Raw genomic sequence first — 19,579 nt, forward strand, 5'->3', positions numbered from 1 at the left:
TGTTATGCTCTAGCCAGTTATATACATGAAAGAGTCTATTAGTTCTGACGGAGCACCTTCTTTTCTAGCCTCCAAAACCACTTAAATGAGTTTTCATTCCATTTTGTCTACTCCTTGATGTTCAGGCCTTGTTGTTGGAGTCTCCTAAATGGTATCAGTCAGTCAAATAGTGTGGAGGAAATATTTTCTACCCCTGGAGGGTGGCAGTCTAGAAATCAGCACATGGCCAGTCACCTCCTAAAGTACCAAAGATGACTCGTCATTCCAGTGCAAGGCAGGTCTCCAGACTCTGCCACCTCAGAGTCAAGGAGGATGCAGACCCCACCTAGCTCCTGCTTGGCCTCATAGTGACCAGAGAAACCAGACACCCTCAAGGCTGATGTCACCCTTTTTCTCAGGTCCATAGATCTCAGAACCAGTATTTTTTCAAGATCCTCCAGCTTGTCTTTTCCTTATTCTGAGGCAATTTGCTTTCCAGTTCTAACTCTGCTCTTGAGGGAAAAAGCCTCTGCCCAATCTTCCCTCCTGAACTTAGGCTCATCTCCTTCCCTCCTAACTCAAGAGAGGAGTTGGGAGTTGTGAGTCAAGGAAGGTGGCCATCTTTTCAGAATCCTTGCTCCTTGGTGTTCTTACAAATTTTCTTGTTTCTATTTTTAAGTGAAAGGGAGGAAAAAATAGCCAAGGTAGGATTGAGAGAATTAAATTATATTATTGAAATAATCAGAATGTATCATAATCATGATATAGGAGAAAAAAGTCCTACACTGAAAACCAGATGAACTTCTGCTAGCTGGCTTGGAGACCCCTTCCTTGTAGGGGAGCTCATGGTGCTGCACCTCAATTTTTCCTTCTGTTAAATGAAAATGTTAGACTCTGCTATGAATCGAATATTTATTTCCCCCAAAAGGGAAGTCTAATTCCCAGTGTGATGATATTCGGCGGTGGGGTCCTCTGGGGAGGTAATTAGCTCATGAATGTGAGGCCCCATGAATGAGAGCAGTGCCCTTGTTAGAAGACACCAGAGAGGTGACCTCTCTCAGCAGCCATGTGACAATACAGCAGGAAGGTGACTGTCTACAAGCCAGGAAGCAACTCTTCACCAGATACCTGATCTGCCGGCACCTTGATCTTGTACTTCCCAACCTTCAGAATTGGGAGAAATAAATGTTTAAGTCCGCAGTCTATGATATTTTTGTTATAGCAGCCTGCACTAATTAAGATAGAAACAGTCATCCCCAATACTTACTCCAGCATTAAAACCCGCTTAGTGTTAATTTTCTGAAATTGCTAGAAAAAAATAAAAGGTTTTGTAATAAATTACAACATGGGTTTCAGAAGTGGTTATATCTCATAAGCCTTGTAAATCACTTCTGAAGCAGCTTAAGTCCTTCATCACTTTCTTATGCAGCAGCCTCTGCCAAAGGGTTACAGGATATCAGCTGCCCATCAAGAGTCATGCTTTGAGTGTATCAGCCAAATCCGAGAGGCAGAGAAAATGCCACCTCATTCAGCTAATTTGTTGGATTCAGAGTCATAAAGCATCAGAAATAGAACTCCTTAGACACAATCAGGTCAAGCTCAGTCTCCTGATTCATGTTCAGCCTGGGTCCAAACTGACTCAGAAACTACAAGTGCAATAGAGCAAGAATCCCGACAAATCAAAAACAGTGAAAGCTCAGTTCTTCCATCTGCCCAGCTGTTCAGGAAACCACAACAGCAAACAACTACGAACACAAGTTATGACCTGGAGTGGTCACCACCTTAAGGCCCCCAGAACAAACAAAGACAAGAGAGATCAGAGAGTCACAAGGGTTAGGTCACTGGGCTCTGTGGTCCATGTGTCCCTCCTTGATGACCACAGAGATTTATGGAGACTGACCCTAAAATGTACTTCCCATGCCGCCCTAGTGATGTTAAGCCACCTTAGCCCAGGCTGCCTAACATGTGAATGGATTCATCACACTCATTCGGTTCAAACACTAGAGACTCACCTATTTTGCCAACTCATTTTCCCTTTTCAGACCTGATCCCAATCACCTTGGCTCAAAGCTTCTTTCTCCGTTTAGGGAACCAGACTCATCCCTCCAGCCTGGTGCTTGACCCAGGTTCTTGCGGGGAAGGAACAAATTTTCTTCTACCTTCAATGTTCTTTCTACAGGTCTAATAATCAAATAGACATGAGATAGAGTAGCAAAATGACCATGTTTCACACATACATGTAAGTATGGGTACCCTGCGTACACGAGACAGTCAGAGACCCCACATGTACTTGCACAAGAGGTTCAGAGACAGAAGGGAAGATGGGTATATAAGGCTTCCTGAACCAAGGGTGAGGTAAAGTGCCTTGGGGATCTAAAGGGCCATTGCAAAATGATAAGAAGCAGATGGTTAGTAAATAGAAGCTCATCCTGTCTATATTATGGCTGATAACCTCTTTTTATGTGTAAGTCCCCTAGTTTAAGTTCTTTTAGGGAATCAAAGGGAAGGGCATGAGTTTCTCTTGAGCCTAAAGCTGAAATTGCCCTTAGCTCAAAACAATTTGCATCCACAGAAGCACATCTTGGAGCGACTAGCTTTGAACGCCCACACTCTCTAGAATTTGCTTCGTACTTCTCTCCTCACACCTGCACATGAGTTCATGCATGTCCCAAGGAACTCTCAACATATTTTCTGTTTAAATGAGCTTGGTCTCCAAGACTATACCCTGGGAAAGGTCTGTCATGCTGCAACAGTAGTGCAGTTCTCCCTTAGACCCAGTTCAGAGTGGGCTGGGACATTTAAAGGTGGTTAGTGTTGAGCAGAGTAGGATATTATGAAGGCAATTTGGGGCCAACTTGTGAAGAGCCTTGAATGCTTAGATGTTGAATTTTATCCTAAAGACACCTGGGAGCTTTTAAAGATTTTTAGAAGAAAGAACCCTTGATCAAATCTGTCTACACTTTTAAAAGACCACCTGGAGATGTTGTGGGGAATGGACATGAGCGACACCAGAGAAAAAGCCATATCAATTCACAGAGGAGGAGAGTTTACACAGGTTAACGTTGCTATAGGTCATGGCAGTGCAGATGGAGAAAAGTGAGGAAAATTCTGATAGTAGGAGAAGTGACTTTGACAGATAACAAATCGAGATGATTTGAAAAAGAAAGGAGGCTAGGTCGGTAGATATATTAGGTTTTGTTAATCTCCCAACCCCCCCCCCCCAAAAAAAAAATCATGTTCACCCAGAACCTCAGAATGTGACCTGATTTGGAAATAGGGTCTTTGCAGATGTAATTAATTAAGGATATCATACTGGATTTTAGGTGGGCCCTAAATCCAATGACTGTGTCCTTAGAAGACTAGGAGAGGACACAGAGACAAAAAGAAGGCCACGCGAGACAGGCAGGAAGAGACTGAAGCTGTGTGGCCGCAAGACAAGGAAAGCTAGAAGCCTCTAGAAGACGGAAGAGGGAAGAAGAGACTCTTATCTAGGCTTCAGAAAAGGCAGAGCCTTTCTGACATCTTGATTTTAAACTTCTAGCCTCAAGAATTGTGAGACTAAATTTTTGTGGTCTCAAGACACCCAACTTGTCATGGCAATCCTGGAAAATCGACATGGCCAGGAGGGAAGGGGGAAGGATGGGAGAGAGCAATAGCTGGGGGCAGGGAGGGAAAAATAAAAACAGCTAACAGAGCACTTGCCATTGGCAAGGTATGGCATTAAGATCTTTACAGGTTAGCTTCATTTAATCTGTACAATAGCCCTATTGGATAGGTATGGTAATTTTTCTTTTTTCTGGATGATGTAACTGAGAAGTAATTAACTTATTCAAGGTTACATGACTAGTAACCCAATTCAAGATTTGAACCTGACTCCAAATCTCATGTTATACTTCCAGACGTGCAGGAGACAGAGGTTGGGTTAATAGGATTGTGTCAATGAGTCCCTGAATCAGAATCACAGATATTACATCTAAGAGACGTTTTTAGGATACATTATGAAATGGAAAAAGCTTTAGAACAAACACAGGCACTTGGGTTTGATTAAAAATGCAGTCAGAAGCCATTATCTTTTCCCATTACTCTTTTACTCTATGTTCACTCTGTGAGATTAACCAGTTGCCTCAAGTCATTGCTCCTTACCCAGAGCAAGGGAGGAGGTGCGGCAGGCTTTGTGACATCAACAGGGGACCGTGTCCTCTTACCGCATGGGCCTCAGGATCTGGGTTCTAGAAAAAAAACCTTCACTAAACAAAGCAAAACTGTTCACATCTGCAAACCATCCTCTTTGCCAAAATTCTGGTCAGTTTTGTTTTGTTTTATTTGTTTTTCTTTTTGTTTTTGCTGCAGACGTACATACAAAGATAGACAGAGTAAAATAAAGCAAATAAAATTCACCATAGGAGGTTAACCTAAGGTAAGGAAAAGCAGGTTGTGAATAGGGAAATGAGAGGAAAGGGGAAGGAAGTGATCTGATTGGCGATGCACTTTGTACATGACAGACGTGCACACAGAAATCCACATGTGCCCATTAAATACTCATATAAGAACCCAATGCATAAACATACACAGGAGCATGTGTGTGCATGTGTGCACGCATGTCCATGCACACACACAAAGACACACACATCTGCCTTTTTCTCTCTTCCCTGATGATTCCTTGACTAGTCCCAGGAGAGAGGGGTGTTTCCTGATGGATTTTACTTCTCTGATCTCAGAGCCCAACCACTGGGATAGCTTAGGGGGAGGGTGGGGAGGGTGGAGGCTCAAGCTGAATCCCTGAGAACCTGGCAAGTTTATATCCTCAAGTTCAGAACACTGAGCCCGCTGGGCTGTGCCTGGGAAAATTCTGAGTAACCCACTCTGGGTCAGCATGTGCTTTTTAAAGTCAGGATAGAGTGAAAAGTTCGTTATTTTTGAGAAGCAAGAGAGGGAGGAGTTTGCCTCTTTCCACTAAGGGCTGACCAACAGCTGTCATTTTAATGGCAGTAACTGACAGGAACAGCTTGGTGGCATCATATTTAATGGGAAGAGACCAGCTCACCTCACGCCCTGGTTGCTATGTACTGAGTTCTGAGGAGGCCATAACAAAGGCTAAGGAGAGTCACAGCTCATGGCTGAAGGAAGCAGGGCCTGCCCCCAGAGAAGGGGGGCTTGCTTTTGTCCACCCTTGTAGGAATTTAAGAGGTCTGCAGACTGGGATTTATGAAAGTGGCTCAGGAGTCAGTCAAAGCCCCTAGGAATTGCTTACATATTCTTCCCGCCAAGGAACTTCTCTAAGTAATTATTGAACTTGGGAGAATGTTAATTAAAGAACCCAGGTCTCCTGTGGCCATATTTAGATATAGTGGAAGATTTTCTGGCATTTTTAAAATAGCATCCACTTTCATTTTACCTCCTCTGGGAGTTCACTGACCCAACAGCAATTGGCAGTTCCTCTGAGGAGGATGAGAAATGAGCCACCTCACTTTAGATGCAAATGAAAGCTGGAGTGGGTTTCATGATCCCTGAGGGAGAAAAGAAGCATATATTTCAAGAATAAATATGTGTGAGTTTAAGAAATCAGCAGACATATTTTCTTTGCTTCCCACCTCATACTCACCCCAAGAAGAGATAAACTGAGGATGTGTGTTGCTGAGGCCTCACAGTAGGTGTAGCTGACTACTATGCTGCTGGGTGAAGTGGTGGCTGAGCGCCTGCATCAGGGGGCTAAGGTCAAGAGATCTGCCCCCAGGAGGCCTTTCTGCAGGAGAGGAGGCAAGAGACATTCGTTGTGTCCCCAGCAAGCAGGCAGGGCGCTAGAGTGTGGTAATACACACACACACACACACACACACACACACACACACACACACACACACACACACTAGCATTCAGAACGAATGCTGCAATGTCAAGGTCCTGGTCTCTCCACATCTGGAGGGTCACAATTTCCTTTAATGTCAGATCATAATTTTTCTACCTCCGATCCTGCTGCTACAGGAAGCCCGGTCTTTTATCAGGTTCCTCACCCCAAGTGTTTCTGAGCATCCTTGAGGCATGTTGGGGGTGTCCCACGGGACCATCCTGCTTGTCCCTTGTCACCTTGGTCAACCATCTGAGATTGGATCTGCTTTTTGTAGAAGACTCTTGTTTAACATCACATTATCAGCTCCTCAAGTCTCATCACCCCAAGAATGGACATAGCTCTATCCCTTAATTACCCAAGTACAAGCAAGACCACTCCAATGTACACTAATGTACACTTCACTGAAGGCATTGGGCTCTCGCAGAAGGGAATTGCAATAGGCAAAAAGGAAAGTAAATGCTAAATCATGGATGTGGCTGGTCCCAGTGCCCACGATGTTCTCCATCCCCTCCTTTCCGGCTCTCATTCACTTTCCCTCAGTGAGACTTGGAGGGGCTACATCTCCCTTTCTTGGATACCAGACCCCAAAATCCACATACGCATGACCCCAAAGGAAAAGGAAACATCATCTCAGTGATGGGATTCCAAACACAATGAAGTCGACTTTTTACTTTATGTGCACAGCCACGTTACTGCGCCCCAAAATCCAGAACAACCCATCGCAGAATAGAAAGGCAGGCTCAGCTCCAGTTTCAGTTACAACAATAGCAACGGCAGTAATTATAACAGCAACTACGATTTTTTGTCTACTCTATGCCAATGACAATGCTAACCACTCTATATATTTTCATATATTTATATGAGTTCTAATTTTTATATTGCTGTCAATGTTAGATATTGGTCCCGCGTTATGGGTAAGAAAACTAAGGAGAAATACAGTAACTTGTCTAAGATCACACTCTTAGAAAAATGAGAAATAGGATTAGTATAAAGATATTTCAAGACAATGAGTGAGTTTGAAGCTTGACTCCTTTCCCCAAGGAACAGAGGAAAAACACCAAGAAAAATTGCCAGGAGACATGCTGTTAGGCTGTTTTGTGCTGGTGTGTGGGAAGGCTTTGGCCTTTAACAGGAGGCATGACTGCATACTCTGGGAGGGTACCATAGACAGGGACTCTGGGTGTTCTGCGCTTTCTCTCTTCTGTTATTGATTTGGGCAAACGATTTCTGCCCTCACACCTGTGGCTCTCGGCTCTGGTCCAGGTGTTCCAAGTAGCATACACAAGGTGGTACACAAGATGTGCACTTGTGAAGTACAATGAAAACACAAGCGGAGACTAATTTTGAACAGAAATTCTTTACTCTTTTGCTTCCAAAATCCTGGGGTTGATTAATTTTTACACTGTAAGGATGCTTCTTCCTCCTGGACAAAGAATGAGGCCCTGACCTAGGGGCCAGTAGTGACTGATTGGCTTTCCTATGCCTGGCCTTCTCTTTTGTGGGGCTTAAGTCCCTAACCTGAGCTAATTAGGGCTGTTGCACTCTAAGGTCTTCCTCTGTCTGACAAAATAGCCAATATCACAAGTGAAAATGAACTCACAAGCCAAAATAATATGACATTTCAGAAGCATAACTATTACAAATGAAAATAACTTAGCAGGTTACAGATCCCACCATAATTAGAACTATTAGCACCAAAAATTGCTTGCCTAAAAAAAAAAAAAAAAAAAAAAAAAATTAAGAGGAACAGAAGTTACTAGCAATCTGAAACAAAAACAAGACAGTATAAAAGAGACTAGAAGAAATATTAATATGAAAAGATACTAGTTAAAATACAGGATATAAATGAAATAGATAGCAGAAAGAATTAGCTAAGGAATGGATAGTAAATTGAAAGACTGGATGGAGAAAAAAATCCCAGAGAGAAGGATGAAAAGGCAAAGAAATAAAAAAGAAAATCTAAGAGGTAATGAGGTTAGGGGAGTAGAAGTAGAAATAAAGTAAAAGCGCTCCCAGAAAGATTGAACAATAATGGATAGGAGGAAATACTTGAGGAATAATAGAAATAAATTTCTCTGAATGAATGAGAAAAAGAAGGAAGTGGAAGAGGAGTAGAAGACTTCAGATGTAAAGGGCCAGAGAATTCCCAAGAAGAGATGTAAGGAAGAATTCCACATTAGTCATCGAATTAGAAAAAGTGAGACTATCAAAAAACAAGGAGAAAATTATGAAAGTTCCTAGAAAAAAAGAACAGGTCCTGCATTAATAAGCAAAGATAAGATTAATTTCAGATGTTTCAATAGGAACACTAGAAATAGCCATTTAAAAAAAGGAATGAAAAACAAGACTAATATTTTCCAAAATATCGGGGAAGTGTCCAGAACCATAAAACCAAGAAGCTTATATGCATCCAAATTATTATTTAAATATGAAGCTATGATAAAAATATTCTTAGGCATCAAAACCCTCAGACTCTCACAAAAAGACCAAACTGAAGACAGGTTTGTATTAAATACTTCTATTAGAGAATAGAAAATTCCAGGAGATGGTGTAAGATGTATAGAAAGTAGCAGTCAAATACCTTAGTACATTTTTATGTTGCCATAAAAAGTAGCTATAAGCAAAGATAAATAATAACCCAGAATTAAAAGTCTAGATCAGTGGTTCTCTAAGTGTGGTGTCTGGACCAGCAGCTGTAGCAATCACCTCAGATTTTGTTAGAAATACAAATTCTCAGGCTCTGCCCTAGATCTGCTGGATCAGAAACTGGGTAAGGGGCCCACCAAGCTGTGATTTAACAAGCTCTCCTAATGATTTGGATGCACCACTAAAGCTTGATAATATCTAATCTCGAAGTATGGTTTGTGGACTCCTAGAAATCCCTGGGATCCTTTCGAGGGATCCACAAGGGCAAAACAATTTTCATAATACTAAATTGCTATCGTGAATGTATAGAGTTTTCCAGAGGCTGTATGACCTATAAAATGAAAATAAAAATGAATATAGTCGCAAATATAAGAATCCAGCTGTCTTCTCTAAGGTAGACAAAAAGAGATTGGCGAAAGGTAAAATAATGCCACTCTTTTGTTTAGGAAAATGAAGTTATTTTCATTAAAATATGTTACCATGTGAAAGGTTTGCTATTATTAGTTTTCAATGAATTAATACATATTTTAATGTTCTCTGTCATAAAGTTTAATGATTTATTCTAATAGATATAACTCCCATTTAAAAAAGTCTTTGGAGTTCCAAATATGTTTTCAGAGTGTAAAGAAGTTCTGAGACCAAAAAGCCTGAACTATTGGTTTGGGTATTATCAATATCATGGGAGAATAAAAAATAGAAAACAATGATAGAAGAATAAGCTAACATCTTGTAATAATGAGGTCATATAGTAATAGTAATTCAAAGAAAAAGAAAGAATCAAAAAGAAACTTAAATAGTGAAATAAAAAACTTTGCTGGTTAAAGAAGGGTCCATATTATTAAAAATTACACCAAATAAACTAAATACTCCACTTAAAAGACAAAGATTGTCAGCACAGATAAAATAGTACAAATATATGCTTTTTAAAAGAGACGAGAACATGCTAATGCTGAAAATACAGAAAGATAAACCATGCAAACAGTGACTAAAAGAAAGCTGGTGTGACTGGTAACATTGACCTAGCCAGACTGAAGGACTCTTAATAATAAAGAGGGACATTTCTTATTGAGAAAAGGTTCAACTTAATAGGAAGATAAAACAATTTTTGATCTTTATGCACCTAGCAATTTAGCCTCAACCTATGGAAAGCCAAAATGGACAAGACTTATATGCAACATCTACAAATCCAAAAAATATACTGGAAATTTGACAAAAAACACGTATTGAAAAATATCAAAAGGCTGTAATAGTCTAAATATGTTCTTTGGACATAATAGAATTAAGTTAGAAATATGTAACAAAATTTCCGTATGTTTGGAAATTGAACAATTCATTTCTAAATAATCAGTGGATCACAATAGAAATCACAATGAAACTTAGAAAAATATTTTGAAATAAATACTAATGAAAATATATGTCCAAAAAGGTATGACAAAATAGTCCTATTAGAGGAAAACTCATAGTGTTAAATGTATTTATTAGAAAAGAATAAAAGTCTGAAAATCAACTAGTTAAGAGTCAATTTCAAGAAGTTAGTTTTTAAGAAAAGTTAAAGTACCCCAAAATTAAAAAAATTAAAGCCCCTCAAATTTACAAGGGAATAATTTTTAAAGACTTCAAGTTCATAAGAAACGAAAAAAGCAATAGAGCTTCAACAAAGCCACAAACTGATTCATTAAAAAGATGTAATAAGATTAATAAATTCTTATCTAGATCAATAACAAAGGGAAAACATATCAATAACAAGAATGCAAAAGTGGGCATCATTACCAACAGCACAAACATTAAAAGGGTAATATAAAAAATATGATAAAAAATGTTATCGCTAATACATTAGAAAATTTAGGTAAAATGGACAAATTCCTAAAAATAAACATATTGATACCATATCAACTCATACAAGAAGTTGTAGTTTCCAAAGCTAAACAAGAAATACAGAAAATATAAATAGTCCCATACTCATTAAGGAAGCTGGACCTTATTTAAGAAGAAAATAAAACTTGAGGACCAAGTTAACTTCACTAGAGAATTCTTCCAAACATTTAAAGAAGAAATAAAACTACTTTTAGCCAAACTCGTCTCGAGAATAGAAAAAAATAGAACAATTCAAACTCATTTTTTAAGCTAGTATAATCTTGATACTAAGTTCAATGCACCAAGGCTTATAAAAAAGGAAGCGCATAGGCAAGTCTCTTACTCATGAACATAGATGCAAACATTCTAAACAGAATGCTAGTATGCCAGATCTAGCAACAAATCCAGCGGCTACACAGAAAGAGTAACCAGATTGTGTTTATTCCAGGTGCACAAGTTGGTTCATTCAAAAGCCAACCAATGTGATTCTCTAACTCAAGAGCATACACACATATTCACCTTAATAGATGAAAAACATTGCCATAAAATTTAACAGTATTTTAATAATTTAAAAAATCTTTAGCAAACATTATTAATCTGATAATGGCAAGAATGAAAGAAAGAAGGAGATGGAGGAGAGAAATAGGGAGAGGGGGAAGGAAGAACACTAGAAGGAAGGAAGGAAGGAAGAAGAGCAAGAGTACTACACAGGAGGACAGGACAGAAAAATGACTCAGAATACTAGTTGTGCAGCCGTTTGGACCCTGGAGGCAGGAGAGACTCACTTGGGACAACAATCAGCTTTCCCGGCCTTCCTTTTCATCTCTTTGGTTCATCTCCCTACAGAGAACTCAGGGTCACTTTGATGGAAGGTCAAGTAGCCTATTTATCTTTATACCTACAACTGCCTTGCCCATGCTTTGCACACAGTAGGCACATCGTAAGTTTATTAGAGACAATAATTCGAGGAACCATAATCCTAAAGCAGCACTAAAAATCTTTTATTATTCTTCCCCACCTCCTAATCATTGGAGTGGAATGTTTTCTGCAAACATTGAGATGATGAGAGTTAAATCTCTCATCGGAACGATAATGTGTTGACTTTACTCTTCCCTGTACCCATTAAATTAACTTAGCAATAATTTCCTGACTGGGGAAGTAATAGGATAGCTTCACTTTCCCAGGTTTCCTCCCTCCTTTTTGGTGTGTTAGTGTGTGTTTTGTTCTTTCCCTTCTCCTCTCGTCCCTCTATCTGATTTGGCTGAGGATTATTTTTACTTTTTCCCATCATTCTCTTGCCTTCAGCACCTTGGAAATATTGATTAATGAAAGTTAAAATGAATGCAAGGCTTAGTCCATGATTTGAAATGTTCATAGGCTGAAGTTTTGTGCCCAGCATTGACATTAGATTTAATGAAAAATGACAAGAGTTTAAAATTAAAAGAGAATGTGATCCTAACATCCTCATCCACCATAACTCTGGAAAAACACACAGCTTTTGTTTCTGATTCAAAAATATTAATTTCCTATAGTGCTCCCAGCTTTGCAAATTCATAGCTTCCTTGGGAAAACCCCCATAACTCTGGGAAGCCACTTTATCCTATTTCAGTGAAGATAGCTCTTAAGGAAGCTGTGTAGAAAAATGGGAACAACAGAATGTTTAAGTCCTGGTTTTTATATTATTTGTGCAATCTATAAACTATTTTACCTGATTTATATTTATATATAAGTATATAAATCATATAAATTATACTACATAATTATATTATAAAATTAACAAATTATTTTACATAATTGATTCCTGAGCCACCCCAAAGGGCCTAATCCACTCAGCCCTTAACTCTGCTAAAATTGGATGTCTATATACTTTGAGAGAGAGACAGCAAATGGAAAACTCCCTGTGGAAATGCCCTTTTCCAGTGGGAAGCCGGAAAGATTTCTGGATCGTAGGAAGGCATCGCCACTTCTGGTTCCCCTTTCAGAGGACAGTCGGATAAGGGGACTTTTCTCCCAACTCCACTTGTTGAAATGATAACAAGCAAATACTTCGTGTCCCCTAGCCTTTGGTAGCTCTAAGTCCTGAAATCACTTTCATGACTGTACACCATTGGGAAACAAATAGTTGCCTCCTGGCTATTTAAAGGGACAGCATGAAGACATATCTCCGCTGCTTTCTTTGAGCTCTGTACCTTTGGGGTCAGATTCCTTGAGGATGAGAAGGAGGTTATGCAATGTGTAGATGGACCCAAGTCAGAAGGCAGGAAAGGTCGCTGTTACAAATTCTTTGTCGGCCCTCTTTTTATTTTTTTCTCTCTTGGGAATTTTGCTACAACTTCCAATCCCTTCTTTCACAAATGGAAGCCTAGTGTGGAGTGCAGGTTTTTAAAGATATAAGTAGCTCTTTCTTAAGTATACATTCTTATCTTCCAGGAGAAACAAAAGAACACCAATTAAGCCCAGGTGGTGGTCCCTGCTGCCTCCGCATGGATCTGGCCTTACATGAGGGGTCTCAGGTATGGAGAAAGGAGGCCTGTAACTCTGAGTGAAGAAGGGAGAGGACGTTTGGTTTTCATGTAATAGGTACAGAGGGAATTTTGCAGCCATGATCTTTTGTCCAGTTTCTTTGTAACAGACAGTACACTTGTTTTAGAGCAAAGGGATTTAGGGCTTTCCAAATGTTTGAGAGGTCTTGGAACATGACTCCTGCAGGCTACAGAATCAAGTTGTCTAGAAACAATACAAACAATGATCATATAATCCCCATGCCACTTGGAAAAGGGATGTAGAAAGAAGAAAATGAGATAATATCGGTGAAGCACTTAGAAAGTGACAGGGTTAAGGACCTGTAAGAGCGACAGTAATTGTCCCTATTGTGTAAATTTTATGTTTATTTTCCTATGCTGTTCCTCATCAGCGGTAACAAGGCCTTGCTATTTTGTCAATAGTGACTCTTCCAAAGTCATCAAGACATCTGACTTCTGTTATAATATCATTGTCCTCATTTCCTTGAGCATATTCATGAATTCATTCAACAAACATTGATTGACTACCTATTACGTATTAGGCTAAGTACTAAATGGGAGGTTCAAAGATGGCCAAGATATGGCCCCTTTTCTTAAAGGGTTGTATGAGCTAGTTGGAGAAAAAACCACATGACCAACCAACTCAAACATAAAGCAGGGATAGAAAAGTAAACACACTAACATAATGAAAGATAAGGTGAGGGGTCCGTACACAGTAGGACAGCAGAGCTGCAGAAGGAGTAGCCAGTTGGAACTGGGAAGGAGCAGGGAAGGGAGTGAGAAAAGGCTTCTAGGAGCAGGGGAATCTTGCACCGTGTTTAGAACCAGATGAGGACTCACTGTCCCCCAAGTCATTTAAGGGAAAAGGGGAGAGGTCATTCCTGAAGCCTGTACAGAAGGGACAAAGCCGCAGTGCCATGAGTCACCAAGAAGCATTCTTACAACTGCAAGTGACGAATGTGTGTGCATGGTGTGCATGGAGCCAGGAAGGCAGAGCGTTCGGGCAGGGGGAGGGGAGGTGTAGGCTGGGGCCCCAGATCCAGATCGTAAAGGACCTTGCTTGGCTGTGCACCGCTAACCTCCCCGCAGCCAGACAAAGAGAGGGAGCCAGCCAGATGCTACGGAGCAGCTTGAGGTGTGAGGTAACAAGCACAGTAAAGACAGAAACCCCATTCTACAGGCCTCCAGTGGAGGGAGGACACTAAACAGCCTGGAGAAACTCCAGCATGCAAGGCCAGTTCCAAAACTCAGGCACTTGGACTTTTGTTTTTGTGGCAGAACGGGATTCAGAGAGCACACAGTGCTCAGTGTTCAAACTCCCTGTTTGGAAGGAAGAACAGTCGCACATCTGGGAAAGGTTAGGGTCAAACATATAAATGAGCGGAGCGGAGCACAGTCCTCTGACACTGTCTGTGACGTCAATCGCTGCTGGGTTTGGACAGAGGCGGCCTCTTGTGCAGTAGTCAGGGACCCATTAACTTTGCCCAGAGCCCGAGTGTTTATGTGGAAAATGTGAGGCCAGGAAGTTTCTCCTAATTATGATTTGGAGGTTGCCAAGTAACTATTCTTTAACAGTTGGTTTCTGTCTTTCCCACCTTCCCAGCTCCACTCATTTCCTATTTTCTTTTTTGTAGAACCTCTCTCTCCCTCTTTCTCTCCCTCTCTCTCCCTCCTTTTTTCTTATCTCTTTTTCTCACCCACCCCTCTCTGTCCCCCTCCTTTCCTCTCTCCTTCCTTGCCTCTCTCTCTCTCACTCGCTCTTTAATAAAAACAGGAACTATAGTTGCTTCTATATTTTCTCTGAGCTGCGTCCTCCCTCTGCATTACAGGTCTTGCGGCTGATTCCTGCTGCCTCCTGGCCACCTCGTGATTGAGGGCCCAATTCTCAGAGCACATGGGAATCTATAAAATAGTGTTTACCTATCAACTTTCTTTTCTTTCAAACTTCAGGGAGCAAGCCGCACTCTGCACAAGCATCATGGCTCCCCAAAGCCAAATCAGGAGACAGGAAATCAGGACAGCACCATCCCTTACCCTCTCAGGTGTCAATCAAATCTTAAAAAAAAAAAAAAAAAAAAAAGGATGACAGAGGCCCAAATATGTATGTAGAAAAGTACTCAAGATTTGGAATTTCCCCCTCTCTTCTTACCTTTGTCCCATTCCTAACACTTCCAAGGCCATTATCATTCACCCTAAATAATAGCTTAAAGAACTAGCTGCCTGCTTATAAATATCATTATCCTATTTAATTCTGGGCCAAGGGGAAGTACCCAAATGCTTGCTCTATTGCCAATGTCAGGGGGGAGAAATTCATGACAGCCTCATATAATGAGCAGTTATACAAATGCGGATCATTTACTCTAAGAATTACTGACAGCACATTTTAAGCCCAAGATTTCTTTTGTATTTGCTCCACTGCTTTCCCTCAGCACCCACTGATCATTCTCTTCCTTTGAAAGTACTTCTGAGAAGCTTGAGGAAGGAAGAGAAGAACCAAGAACACGCTTGGAAGACACAAACTCATTTTAATATCTGCCTCGACCAAATATGAACTGAAAGTATTAGGCAAGAGAAAAGAATATACAGAGAGAGAGAGATGTATACATAGATGCCTAGTACCTAATTTTTAAAAATGTACTTTGTATTGATATAACACTAATTGTAACATTTATTGTTACATATGATAATTTAAATGTTATATATTAAATCTTCATTAAATAGCTTGATATATATGTAAAACGTATCAAGATGCTGAGAGAGATATCCTTATATTTATATAAGTATCACCTAGATCAAGATATAGGACATTTCCATTACCTAGATGTTTCCTTTATGGCTCTTCCAGTCAATACATACCCTCCTCCACCAGAGATAACTACTATTCTAACTTCTATCAACATAAATAAGTTTTATCTGCCTTAATCATTATATAAATTGAATAGTGCAGTAGGTATTCTTTTATGTGGTTTCTTTTGCTCAACATAATGTTTGTGAGAGTTCCACTTACATTTAACAACATGCAGTTTATTCTTTTTCATTGCTGTGTAGCATTCCACTTATGGCTCTACTGCAATTAATTCATTTTACTGTTCAATCATTTAATTTTGAGAATATTATTTGCTTTGTAGGATTATCCAGACTACTCTTCTCCTTCAATCAGGTATTAATTAAATGATAGTATACTCTACACCAGTGATTTGTAGCCTTGGTTGTATATTAGAATGACTTGAATAAATTTTTACCTTACTATGGCTTTTTATTATAGCATGATGCTCATGGGGATTATGGATACCTGTTTGGGAAGACATATCTCCCCAGAACTCCTAAGAAGATTGAAGGATATATTTATTTTAATTGGGACCAGAGAATTTAAAATGTAATGGAATTATTCTATATGTATATAGCATAGCACAGGTATGATGATGATGACCATGATAATGATGATACTGATGATAGAAATTACAGGTTGAAGCTTCCTGTATACCATGCATTGTGCTAAGCACCATATGAATGCACTAACTGGTTCACTATTGGAATCCCAGTATCTAGCACGATGGCTGACACATAGCAAGTACTCAAAATACACTAAGTAAATTTAATTGGATCCCCACAACAATCCTTTGAAGTAGGTATCCTTATCTCTATTTTAGAGAAGAGGAAAATAGAATGTCAGAAAATTTTAAATTTGCCCAAAGTTACCCAGAATAAATATGGAAAATGGAGGAATCAAGCTCAAGTTTTAAGCACCTTACTAATTCATTTTTGGGGGGAGGGGTGAGATTTAAAGATATGGTGTTTCTAGTGAAGGAGGGGTAAGAGTAGTGTCGATTCTAGATAGCAGCTTTAGTGACCTAAGGAGTGCAATCCTAAAGAAATTCAAACACAAGGAAAGAATGTGGTGCTTACTGTCATTGATCATCTACTATAAGCAGAACATATTGATAATTGGCATCAGAGGCATAAGGAAACCTATTAATCTTCATAACAAGCTCCTTAAGTTGGTTTGCATATCTCCATAAGTGATAAACTGGGGTTTGGGGACCTTAAGTGCCTTTATACCGAGGAGTCACACAGTAAGTTTTATAGTCACAGTTCTAAACCAGGTCTAACTTCAGAGTCTACGCTCTTTTTACTGCATCCTCCTGGTATGCTCTGTTATGAGTCCTACAGAAATATTATGGAAAGTAGAAGAAAATAGAATATGAGATATAAAAAAATAACAGCTTATATTTGTTGTGAATAGATGATGTGTTAAGAGTCTACTAAGGATTTTTCATGCATCATCTAATTAGGCCTCATGACAACCTCTGAAGAACTATTTTTATTTGCACATTATAGATGAGTCACTGAGACTTAGAGAGGTCAAGTAGCTTACTCAGGATCACACTGTTATTAAATGGCAGAGCCAAGATTAGAAGTCAAACATTGGCTCCCAATGCATGCTCTTAACCTTTATGCCTCGCTGACTCTGAAATAAAGACAGGAGAATAGAAACCATGTGGACAAAAGCAAAGCCAAGGAAATGCCCCCAGGATGTTGTGTGATATACCAGAGCTTAAGTGAACACTGGTGTCCAAGCCTAACCAAGCATGAACGTTAAATTTGTGTACCCACGATCATGACTGAAAGCTGAGATCTGTACTTAGGGTCTAAATAGAAAAGGCCCATTTTTTTTCAGGGATCAAGTTGTTTGAAAGTAGAAGTGAAAGAGTATGAATACATTTTTCAAGAGAGAATAATGACCTTAAAATGTAGAATTAGGTGAGGAACCAGCTACCTGGTTCTCCCAAACAAGAGAAGGCCAGTAATAAACTAAAGAATATTTGAAGTCTAAATCAATATATTGATTAGTGGGAAGGTACTCCCTTAGGACACTTCATGGTAGTGGTGATGGCCTTCTGTTGGCTACCTGTACTCTCGGACTTATTTTCATAAAGAAATACACAGACTACCCCAGCTAGACTATCTACTGAAACATGAATTTATAATTGGAAACTTTGACAAGCAGCATTTTAAGCACTTCCGAGAGTGTATAATCTCGGGGAGCATACCATTGCCAAACATCTACCAAAAGCCTGCCTGACTATAACAACATTTAATATGATTTTTGGAAATAAAAATAGATTTAAAGATTAGTTCGATTTTAAAACTAATGCATCCTTAGTGGAGCAAACTAGAAAAACAGAAAAAGTATAAAGAAGAAAGTAAAGGACACTAGAGAGTCCAACACCCAGAAAGGGCAATTGTTAGTATTTTAGTAAACTTCCATCACCTGTCTTTGAAAATACAAATGTACACACAATCCTGATGCCAGCTGGGGTCTTCTGCACTTTAAGACTAAAAATATTGTCATGACCTCTTCTCTTTGCCTTGAGGGAGAATTCATCATCTCCCCCATGATTTCTATGAACTACTGCAGGGCTGACATGTTCATGATCGCCACTGGCCCTGACTTCCCATGTCCCTAAATTTTAGTTTGCTAATGTGTCTTACAGCTATTCCTCTAACTCCAGTCTGGTTTTAACCAAAATGAATAAATTAGTCACATTCTTCTGACGCAAGTTCTTTGTGTGTGAAATAAACAATAATAAATGGCAGTTACATGGCAATAATGCAAATAACTAAAATGCACCGTGTTACTCAGTTGTTCTTTTTTCTTCTGTTCCCTCTCTTCTCTTTTCACTCCCAAATTCTTGTGTAATTATAATGCATGATAACTTAGCTGTCTGCCTTGTGACTTTGTATCTTGCTAATCCAAAACCTTAAGACCTCACCTTCTTCTCCTTGGAGTTCATAAAGATTTTACTAAACAAATATAATACTCTTCTTTTAAAAAGGAAATCCAGTGTCCGCTATTAGGATTTTTTTAACCTCACTTTCAAAGTGACATAAATGAAATTGAAGTTATTAATATTATTAATTATCTAGTTAAATGGGAGTGTAGATATTACTTTTACAATAAGTACAATAAAAACTTTTAGTTCCCTAGAAATGTCTACTGCTTTTCAGTTTTTCCTAAAATTCCAATAAACTTTTTTAAGGAATTAAAAAAATTAGCAGCTAATTATTTTAGTTTACAAATGACGAGATAAACAGAAAAGTCTAAGTGGGAATGAAAGGATGAACTTTAAAACTATGAGCTGAAGGAACTAAATTTAGCAAAAGATCAAGTAAAAGCAAGAACAAGGGAGAGAAACTGAAAGTGTTAAATTGTACAATTTTTAATTATTTCAAGAATTCATTTTGTTAAATGCATATAAATGCTGTAAGGTTTAAGTTTAGTAAACTAATAGAAGTTGCATGACATATTGAGGAAAAGGCTAATTAACATAGAACAAACATAACCAATAGTATATGTTTTTTGGTTAAGAGAAAATAAATTTTTGCGTCTTCCACAAAATATTTAAATTACACAAACTAAAACATTTAAAACTAAAAGGAAAGCTATGAGAAAATGGTTAAAAGAATAAACAGAGGGAAATATAAGATTACAAGAAGAATTTCTCATAAAAATTAGTAGTAGTCATATGCCAGGAATCAAACATGAGTCCAAATTATTAACATGCCCACATTAAAAAAAGGGAAAAAGAAAAGACCCATAGCATTTACAACAAAAGCATAGAAGATCGCTTACTTAAAACGCATGGAAAAATCTCAGCTTTCCATGCTTATTGGAGATGCGAATCAAATTTGTAAAAATATATTACTAATTTTCAGCCAGAACTTTCAA

The 19,579-nt window shown here is 38.9% G+C and overlaps 1 protein-coding gene across 8 annotated transcripts in view; it reads right to left on the reverse strand.

Annotated features, from left to right (window-relative positions):
- Positions 1 to 19,579, reverse strand: part of LOC107515746 (60S ribosomal protein L10a-like) — a 226,600-nt gene that overhangs the window by 121,427 nt on the left and 85,594 nt on the right. For 4 of the 8 annotated variants that reach the window (XR_004951663.1, XR_004951662.1, XR_004951661.1 and 1 more), the window contains 3 exons: positions 5,582 to 5,722; positions 5,375 to 5,486; positions 3,559 to 4,208 (listed from right to left, as the gene is read on the reverse strand). The exons of 3 other annotated variants lie outside the window; for them this stretch is intronic. The gene's annotated coding sequence lies outside the window, so the exon portion shown is untranslated. One more of the 8 variants, XR_004951657.1, reaches the window with a different exon arrangement.

Source organism: Rousettus aegyptiacus, unplaced genomic scaffold (genome assembly GCF_014176215.1).
Source record: "Rousettus aegyptiacus isolate mRouAeg1 unplaced genomic scaffold, mRouAeg1.p scaffold_m13_p_6, whole genome shotgun sequence".
Lineage (NCBI taxonomy): Eukaryota > Metazoa > Chordata > Mammalia > Chiroptera > Pteropodidae > Rousettus > Rousettus aegyptiacus.